The sequence below is a fragment of the Strix aluco genome, chromosome 5, assembly GCF_031877795.1.
Source record: "Strix aluco isolate bStrAlu1 chromosome 5, bStrAlu1.hap1, whole genome shotgun sequence".
Lineage (NCBI taxonomy): Eukaryota > Metazoa > Chordata > Aves > Strigiformes > Strigidae > Strix > Strix aluco.
The window spans coordinates 6,894,034-6,904,792 of record NC_133935.1 but is presented as its reverse complement, the minus strand read 5'-3'; positions in this window follow the sequence as shown (position 1 = coordinate 6,904,792).

The following is a 10,759-nucleotide window of genomic DNA, read 5'->3' as shown; positions in this document are numbered from 1 at the left end:
TTCAACTTGTAAAGAAAAGAGGTGACGATGGGTGGAAAACCAGAGACCTGCCCTTGAATGTGAGGGTGGTGAAAGTGCCTGATTTGGGCTGTTTGGCCAGATTTATAGCAAAGATGGGAAACTGCTTCTCCCACATCCAGTGGGAATATTACCACAGCCCAGAGCTGAATCTCTCTCACAGTCTTTGTCGTCCAAGTTGCTCTGCTTCTTCATGTAACTGAATATCTGTTGGGGCAGAAAAGGAGAAAGAAATTTGCTAGCACGTGGCATAGGACACTCACCCTATTTCTAAGGTCAGGCTTTCTTGACTCGGATGTATTTTCTTTGGAGACGTTTGGTTTGGATGAGGTGGCTGCTCTTACTGACCAATTCCCAAATACCTCCAGGCAGAAGGGGCCCTCATCAATGGGAAGCTGCAGGAGAGCAGGAGCAGTCAGACTGGACATTAGGAAAAAATTTTTCACAGAAAGAGTGGAATAGGCTGCCCAGGGAGGGGGTGGAGTCACCACCCCTGGATGTGTTTAAGGGTCGTTTAGATGAGCTGTTGGGGGATCTGGTGTAGGGGAGAACTTTGTAGAGTAGGGCTGACGGTTGGACTCGATGATCCCAAGGGTCTTTTCCAACCTGAATGATTCTGTGATTCTGTGATTCAGTGGCATGAAGGCAGCAGCTTGGGAGCTGGCTGTGCAGGAAGGCTGGAGAGCAGCAAGCTGGAGAAGTGGGAGTGGAGGACCCTGAAAGGGAGCTGGGCCCTCCTGGCAGCTGGCAAGGGACCAGCAGTAGAAGAAGAACACAGGGCCCTGGCCCTCAGGCAAGACATTGGGATGGAAGCATCCCAATAGGACGCCTGGTTTATTGCTCTTGCATGGTCTGCCCACAGGGGCCGGGCTAGGAAGGGTTGTTTTGTTCCTTCTCTAACCGTTGCAGAACTTGTGCTCAGGGTATTTGCAACATTTTGTTCTGGCTTCTCTAGCAAAGCCACTCTTTGTCGATTCATTAAAAACTCGTGAGTGTTGATGCAAACCCAGTGAGGGCTGCAGCCTGTAAAATGCTTCTGGATCTCTTGGTGCTTGCACCCAAATTGCAGATATGTCCCCAAATTAGCACGGGGTGGCAAAGGACTGCTGTGCCACAGCACGCATGGCAGCATCTTCTGGTGGCGTTGGTTGCACTAGCAACATTCTGGGTGCACGTGACAGATTGACAGAGGTTGCATGGGCACTGCTTCTGGTTTCTGAGGACCTCTCCCAAACCCTGCTCTCCTCTAATTTCGAGTTCTTATTTACTTTTTTACTCTTTGCATAAGTAGTCTTCACTTGTTATATGTTTTCAAGCATTTCTCTGCAACTGAGGGACAGAATACCACTCTTTTTTAATATGAGAGCTGAGATTCACACTGGTTTAAAGCATCCCAGGAGCTCAAGATAAAAATTCATAAACACTGCTGTGAGATTTACAAGCATATGATGGGAAGCAGCAGTATTTTGTGTCCTTATTCTGGATGTAAATCAAGGACCTCTACACATAGGTATTATGTAGTTGCTACCCAGCAGTTATGCCTTTCTCCTCCCGTAGAGATAGATAGAAACTGAAGGTAGCTGACTTTTCATAGAGGGCAGTCAGCACATCCTAACAGGAAGCACCAATTTTTCTTCTACTACAACCTGAGTTTTTCCTTCTACTGTAGCCTGTTTCCCCATATGTTTAGGTATTTATATCTTTAGCTGCAGGTGGTTAAATGATTGTTTAATGTTTTGATCATACAAAGGCCTTAATTAGGCCAAATTCCTGTGTTGCTAGTTACAGCCCAGATTTGTAGCAACTGCCTTTAAGATGTTTCAGCCTGAAAAGCAGTCCCTCTGGAGGCTGCCTAGCCAAGAGTGACAAACTCCTCCTGCTCCGTAGTCCTAGGGCTTTATAGTTAAAAGTGTACCGTACCAAAGAGCATGATCGTTGTCCATGCTGTCTCGTTCTGGGATTTTCCAGACCCAATGGGCAGGATGTATCACTGTTGTTTGCTCCTAACGTCACATTTGGAACAACAGTCAAGCAGCTGTCTGGAGCAGAGAGTTAAGAACATGGGGACGGTGGCTGGGAATAAAACTTTGATTTGCCCTGTGTGAGAAACATGGGAAATAGCTCATCCTAGCTCTGTCTGCCCCCACAGCAGCTCCACTGACACAAATAGATGTAGGGTATTGCATTAAAGCATTACATCATTGGGACAAACCCTAATGGACTTATTTATGGCCAAGGCAAAGCAAGACGGAGCTAGATTCTGATCTCTGCTTACCTGGTGTAAATTGGGAGTAACTGCAGAGATAAACAGACATAACCAAGATTAGAGTCTGGCCTCTTTGTTTGTAGCTGTTTTTGGAAGCAGCTGGCTTTTAGAAATTAAGGATGTCACATAAATCACTGGTAACAAAGTGGTTCTGGACTTCAGCCTCTAGCAGCTTCTGACCATCTATCTCTGTAAAAGTGATGGTTCTCCATGCAGCTGTTTTGTGTCCAGAGGCTTTCAGTCGAATGGAGTGGACAATCCCACATCTCCTACAGCCTCAAGGAAGCAATGATATTTGTGTAGCACAGGAAATCAGGAAGAGACAGCTTGTGAAATGCCACCCGATCAGAGATGGGACTCTAATAATGGAAGTCTGCTGAGCACAAAGCCGTCATATCTCATCTGCTTAGCTCTGGAGGGAGAATGGTGTTGGGCAAAAGGTAGCCCTGATGATAACAAAGTAGATCCTTCAGTGAGATACAGCCTGTTCATGACTACAGGCACAATTCTCTGAATATAGCCCAGGCAGAGTGGAGTAAGTAGATAGGTGTGAGTAAATACATCTCACCCATTCTTAAGCACCTTGAGAGGAGGAATGTGGAGTGATTTGTTGCTCTCTTATATTAAATGTGGCTTTTATTTCAAAAGGCCATGATTTTCTACATACAAAATAACCTGAGGCTGCGTGGATTTTGGATGTGCGCTTCCCAGGATGATGATCATGGGGTTCTATCCTCTGCCTTTTCTGTTCCAGGGTGGGGGGGCAGTGTGTTTGACAAAACAATTTGTTACCTGTCTGGGAAGAGTAGAAGGATATGAGGGTATTTAGGCTGAGGGTACATTGGGTAGAAGGCCATTTTTATGGCTTGATGCTGCTGTTACAGATCAGCTAGTCCAAGGTAAATACAGGCTTCATTTTTTAGTGTATGTTTGAGGAATAGTTTAACTAACAAGTTTTTTTCTGCTAGAATTGCTAAAAGATGATGTCTACCTCGGGCCTGATCATTTTCAAATGATACAAATTCCTGTAGCACCACCAGCATCAGCTTACACTGGCTGAAGATCTTGCTCACACCTTCATTGATCTTAATTTGCAGACACTTCCTGGTTGCTGTTTTGTCTCCTTCGCTATTATTTCTTACATGCAAAGTTTGTTCTGTTCTCTGGAGTCTCAGATAGGACTCTCATCAGTGCAAGCAATTTAGTTAATGTGTCTTAATGAATGTTACAATTTCTGGTATCTGTTGTAATGTTTATACTTGAGAAGACCAGGTCTGGTTTATCTAAAGGAAAGCTAGGAGACAACTTGATTATGGTTAGGGGTACCAATGTGGGCAACAAGTCCTGCCAGACAAAAACCCCACCCCTAAAACATGTTACGAGCAGCTGAGGAGGCAGAATCTCATGAGGAGTATTGTGTATCACTTCAGTAGTTAATGGTGTTCCAGAACAAAAATAGGCAGACAAGTTTTTTGTATGCATTATGCAAAAATCTCCAGGTACAAATTCTTCATTGTTTACTTTGATGCTTCTTCATATATCCTCTGCATCCAGAGATGACTGCTACCTTACTCTATTTTAGAGAGGTATCTTTCACATATATAAAGCATTCATCTGAATGAAAGTTACAGAGATAAATGCAATTAGCACTGGCAATGAATGCCTAACAGCATCTTGAGAGGCCATGTGGTGCAGGTGTTAGCATTTACAGAAATAAAAGCTAAAATTCTGAGTATGTGAGGTCATCAGCAGCCTATTTTTGTAGGTTGCAGAAAGGTTCCCTGTTAGTTAGGATGAACTAAAGACAGACTTGGAGAGAAACCTGTTCCACCTTCCTGGTTTGCAAGTACATTTCCCTGCACTTGTCTGTTTTCTTTGGAAGTGTCTCTCTCAAATATTGGGATATTCTGATCTTGCTCTATTCATTAACCAACGAGAACCATGCAGGAGCGGGGGGGTAGCTGCTCTGCCTAAAGCATAGTTGGGGCTTTTTGTCATGAGGGAGTACCTGGCAGGCTTTGCAAAGGACAATAAACGATTCCTTCCTAATGTGAGAGCAGCAGGAGCCAGGCATGCTGGTGGAAGGCAGTGCCGCTGCAACAGAGGGAAGAAGTTGCTGACACCCAAAGAAATGAGAGAGGGTGTGATAGGAAAGAAAAATATTTTGAAAAATCTTGTTTGCAAGTGGGGGCCGAATGGCTGTTAGAAAACCAGGGCATTAAACAATTTTCCTCTTCTCTTAGAAAATCATTTCCAAAGGGTGGAGCTGTAAAATACCTCGGTATTATAGTTAGCATTTCAGTAAAATATTGTTGTAGGACAGAGGTCTCTGCACATGAAATCTCTCTTGACTCCCTATCTCTCATGGAAATTCTGGCACTTCTTCATTAAAGTGATCAAAATTCGGCCTAGAGTAGACGCCAGCTGTAGCTTGAGCTTTTAAATGCTTCCAGTTTCATGTGAGAGAGTTGCAATTTTTCTTAGGGGGGAAGGGGACCATGAAATTTCCTGTGGAGAGCAGGAAGAGTGTGTGAAGGAGCCCTGTGTCTCCCATGCCTAAGGGTCATTCATTATGTGAAGGGTATGATGTCTGTCCGGGAATTGCTCAGGAGCTGGTGTTGCTTTACCCCCTTTCTGTGGGGGTGAGGGACCGGGCACGGTGGGCAGGATGCTCCTACAGTGGAGGGCACACGCAGAAAGCTTCATGTAGGAAGGCATTAAGGAGGTCACCTTCTGGAAAAAGGGGCTCTTGTTTCGGAGCGGGATGTGCGAAGGGCACAACGTGGCTCTCGAAGCAGGCTTCAGCCTCCATCTCTGCACAGGCTGAGCTTTCTGCTTCTGCGGTCTCAGCTTTCCCCCAGCTCTGTGCTCCAAATCCCCGCCTGCACACAGCCTGGTGGGACGGGAAGCTCTGCAGGGCAGGGACTGTGTCTTGTTATGCATCTGGCACTGGGAAAACCTTAGTTTGCTGGGCCTCTGGGCATTATTGTAAGGCAGATAGTAAATAAGAGTATTGACATGATTATTTTTTAAAGCGGCAGCTTGGCAGACTACAGAAGAAATATGTACAGATAAAGCGACCTTGTGATTTTGAAAGCGAGACCCGTTATTTGTTTTGAAACACATTGCCTCAGTGACCCTGCTAGTTCTGCAGACATGTCCTGCCTGGAAATGCCAAAACAGGTTGTACGTTATATTTTTAACCAAGTTAAGGTTTTGTTGAAATAAAGAATATCAATCAAAGGCTGTTAGGCCAGAAGGCCACATTCCTTTGGCTGTTGTTGATTTCACCAGTATCTTTTGTCTGAAAGCCTGTGCTGACAGGGCATCAGAGGAGAACTCCTGGGGTGAGTGGGGATGAGTGAGGGGAGCCACATGTATCCGCATCCCTGTCAAATGTGTGTCATCGGAGGTCAAGTTCTCAAGCTCCAGAGAGGACCCTCCAGCGCCCAGTGATTAGTCAAGGGGAGAGCCAGACACCCTTCACAGCACAGAAACAACATTATATGGAGCGTGACAAGAAGAAGTGGAATATAATACATGGGGGTCTGCAAGGGAGGTGCTGTTCACCTCTCTGGTAAAATGGGAGGGGACGCAACCCTCTCCCTGCCCCAGATCCTCCCCTTCGTCGCAGGAAATGTTCAAAATGAGATTGGTGTGTCAGGACTTCCTGACCATAGTGCTGAGGTCTCTCAAGTGTATGTGCTGGTCTTGGCTAATTGCGGCTTTGTTTTGGGCCAAGGCTGGGTGAATTTCACACTAGGATTCAGGCCCACGTGAAGCTGTACGTCACGTGGTGGTGGTAAAACAGAGCTGGGTGATTTTTCTTTCCTGTTGGTGGCAAACGGGAATTTTGCTGAAAAAATGCCAGTTTTATTGTCTAGAAACTGTTCACAAATTTGAATGGTATTTGCTGAAAAGATGTTTGGAGAAAAAATATATTAAGATACACTGACAAAACCAAAGGAAAAATATATGTCCCTTTTTTTATCTATTAGCATTCAGGATGTGGGAGAGACAAGTTCAAGCCTCTCTTTTTGCTGAGGTGATGTGATCCTAAATCACTTTCCATCGTAATTTCATGTTTGGGGTATTTTGGTTGCTCCTATGGGAGTCATCCTACTCTGTCAGGAGTACTTAAATAATTACCAGGCTGGTGGGCAGGGGTGGGAAGGGGGAGTTGGAGGTGAGAAAAAGTGATCACCAGCCTGTCCCGAGGTCACTCAGCAAAGAGAGGGAGCATCCGAGTTACAGGCTCTCATCTCTTGTACATTTGTTTAGGCAAAGAGGGCTCAGGTCAGCCAAGGGATTGAGAGTGGTTTTCATTCCTCCTCTCCTGGTGAAATCACTGGGGTGGTGAAGGCACTGCCTGGAGATGTGAGTCCCTCAAGGCAAAAAGAGGGGTCTAAACCTCAGGCAAATTGCCTCAGCAGCCCCACCACTTAGTACTGGAAAATGGGGGACAAAACTACTTTCTCTCCCTGGTCAATGTTTCTCACCATTCATTTTATCTATTTTTCTTGGGTTTTTTTAACTGGAAAGTGAGACCTTCCTGTTTCAAGTCTAGAGTGTTTTATACAATGCAAGTTGAAGTGTTTTGTTTCAGAGTGACAAGAAAGCAACTACCAAATCATTATCTGAAATAAATCAGTCCCGCTCCTTGCCTTGGCTGGGAGGGATGGAAGGAATTTGAAGTCACTATTTGTCAAGAGGTCACCTGGCTTCCTCAGCCTGTAAATACCTCTGGAGGCGCTTCAGCTAAAGCTGAGAAGGAAGTGGATGGCTCAGGAGAGGCTTTGCCAGGGAAAAGTGGGATTTCACAGCTCCCTGGGAGGGAAGCAGGTGAGCACAAGATCCCTGTTGCCCTTGGGTCTGTCTCACTACGATGGGCTCCATCCAGGACCCTAGCAACCACTAACCATTCCCAAGATTTCTTCAAAACTTCAGCATTTCCATAAAAACTTTTGGGTTTGGGGTATTGGCAATTATGATATATTTTTTAAAAGTCCTTAATAATATTACCATTTACACTTTTTATGCTAAAATGTATTATTTTCCTAAAAATAGTATTACCATTTACACTTTCTATTCTAAAACATTAACTGAGGAAGAGAGAATTTTTTGAAGTTTTCCAAGAGTTGAAGAGACATCAGTGCCAAGGCATGAACACAAGTTAGCGTCAACTACATCTTGTTCTGATGTGCTGCACAATGGACTAACCTCAAGGCAACAATTTTGTTTTAACATCTGAGAAGCTCTTTATTTTGTGGATTTTTCTCTCTGCAGTTATCCATGGCTTTTCACATTTCATTGTTATTCATGGGGTTGTGCGGATGAAGCATGTTAGAGCACTTCTATGAAGCACCTTTTTGTGCAAACCACACGGAGTGATTGAGACTAGAGGAATTTCAGAAATATACTGATGTAGACATTCAGAAATATAACACATCTCTGTTGCTGCAAGTAGCAAAAATAAAAGCTTAAGGTTTTTTTTTCCTGATGCATGAAAGCTCTTTTGTTCTCACTCAAATTAAAAATAAATAAATAAAAAAAGATCCAGGAATTGACAGCACAGGCTGTGGGCTCAGTTTTGGTTTATGGATAGGGTGCCCCAGTATATCTCCATTGAGTTTTCAGAGGTTTCTGCTGGCTTACACCATAATAAAGACCAGCAAGAGCACCTTGATGATTAACCTATAGCATGTCTCTTTCTTTTCTCTCTGTTGCACTTACTCACTCTTTGGTGCTACCAATGTGCATTTCCTCAGTTTTCATGATTTTGTCTTTTTCATGATGCCCTTTTCCCTGACTTTGACAAAATGGTTGCCTCAGTTGTGATTACTTCTCATTTACAAAGCATCACTAGAAGAAGGGGCACAGAGGAAGGAACCCTGCAGTGTCCTCCCTTACTCTGACCCCTGGGAGGAGGCAGCCAGGAGCTGGCCAGACGCTGTTACCAGCTCAGCACTTTGAGAAAGCATCTGAGGCAGAGATGGAGGGAAGCTGGTGATATCCCCCGTCCTCTTCTTGAAGTTTTCCCTGCTATGCCCTTTTTCAGCCCTTGCTGCCCTCTCTTTTCCTTAGATTTTCCATCTCCTCTGTAACACTGGAGAAAGATGAAAATGAAGACCAAGAAGAAGCTGGGGAGCTTTTTGTCTTTTTGCTGCCACCTCTTTGTTTTCTTGGCTGTGCCATCTCCCCCACCCTCACCTCTCCCATCTGGGCTGGCTGGCCATGCTTTGCAGCAGGAGCTGTCCCTTTCCTGGGGTCTGTGGGGTCACTGATGCAGTGCAGCTCCATCTATCATAGTGCCTCGGGGCGCTTGAAAAAAGAAGGAAAAAAGATAAACCATCGCTACGTATAATAAAGGAAAAATTCACCCTGATTTGAGGAGCTGACAAAAGCGTTTATATTTTTCATTACTGAAATGCATCCACACCAACGTGTGATATATTGGTTGAGCCTGTATTGGCAGATTGGTGAAGGTGGGTCCGGCAAGGCTAGAGGGACCCAGCCCGAGGATCAGGCTGGATGGGAAGAGTGCAGATGTGTGGCAGTTATTGCTGCTTAATGATTTAATGGTTGTCTGCATGGTGGTGACTGTGTGCATGCTCTTAGCCTGTGGCAAACGTGAGTTAAACCAGGTTACGTTAAACCTCAGAAGAAAGTGGCAGAAGTTAAGCACTTTTCACCTCATGCTGGCCAGGGAGTAAGAGCATATGCACATACTCAGGTATCTTGGGTCAGCTGGGGTGCTTTAATCTGGTGTTGTTTGAGCCCTCTAGTCCCATCACTGAATTAGGTAAAAAAAACCCAACCTGCAATGAGTGCTGCCAGTTACACTGTGTCTGCCACATCAAGGTTAGCATTTACAAAGCATGCAAGTGACTTATGTGACCAAATTCAATTTACAGTTAGACTTTGTGGCTCCAAACAACCTTAATTATTTTGGGAAATTAGATTTTGGGCCAAGTTTAAAGAAACAAAAATCAGAATTGCTTAGTATGTAAAACAATGGGATACAAGCTCCTGAGTTACTTGGGTAGCTTTGAAAGCATTACTCATTTATTTCCTTCGCTGAAGGAGTTGAAAGAGTGACAAGTCTGTTTTCCAGAGAAAAAGACTTTCAATTGTAGGACACAGCTTAAAGTCCAGGTTATAGAGTAAAATGGGGTAAGACAGAGTTAGCTTTTAAGAGGGCAACTAATGATGCACTTGATTGACTTGGTCTCCAGATCTGCCACCCCTCCTTCATCTAGTGCTTTTAGGAAGTCAAGACTGAACTTGCCTGAGACGGGGGAGAAACCCTCTGCCAGAGGGTTGAGCCTTGAGCTGGGTCCCCGCTGACCCTCTATCCCCACAGGTACTTTCTGCGCGGGCAGTGCTGCTGCAAGGTTTAAAACCACTCAGCTCCTCCAAGATGGAAACACCACAGGTAGGGTCTGATAATCAGGAAGATAATCTGGAAGGCTCTTTACAAGCACGGTAATGGAAACAGGTTTCCATGACCTGCTCCTTCTTTATTGCTGCGCTTTCAGCTTGACCCAGCGCGGGGCTTCCGCTGCTGCGTGGCTGGGAACATTGTGCCTGGCCTGGCAGGGGACCCGGGTCTTTCAGGGAGGGGGAAGGTTTTGGCTACTGCTTGTAGTGGCAAATCAGCTGCAGGAGGGGGAGCCAATGTCTTCTCCAGCCTGGCACCTCCACTTTTGTTTTTCTTCCCCAGTCATTTTCATACCCACAGAGGGGGAAACTGAGAAGGAGGAAAAAAAACTGGAGTGGGTTAAGGAACTTGGGTGTGGATGTCACTGCCTGCCAAAGAGCCCAAACACCTCTGTGAGTCTCCCCATGGGGCCAGGTCCCTTGTCTTCAAAGGCCAGAGCTTGCATGAGGAGGAAGGCTCCCTTGGGCAACCACAAAATGTGCCAGCTGAAAGTCTTGTGACTACCTATCACACAGGTGCTTGTACTCCAGGCATCATCCTTGCAGGGTGTCAAAATTACAAGAATGTTTCCTCTGAAGCACACAGACATGAGCTGGCTTGCATGGGACATGGTTCAGCAGGAGGCACCTCAAACAGCCTTAACATCGAAACAAGCAACACTCATGCAGAACCACTCTGATTATGCCCTTCACCCGCACACTTCATAACCATCACCCTTTTTACTTCCCACTGTAGTTCATCATGACCGAAACAAAAGGCAAGGGAGATACCGTTAATGAGGTGCAGAGAGATGGACACTATCACGTTTTGCACATATGTAACTAGCGGGTTTAGCAGAGCTCCAAAAGAAAACATTCGGTATTGCATTAGCCAGCTTAAAAAAATGCCTGAACTTACAAAAAAATATGTTATTCCCTGTGAATACTATGGTATGCGCTGCCCCTCCACCCCCCACTAGGAAGGGAGCTGTGACAGGGAGGTACTTCAAGGAGATTGTGGTTTATATTACAGCTGCTAAGATAACCAGGAGCTTT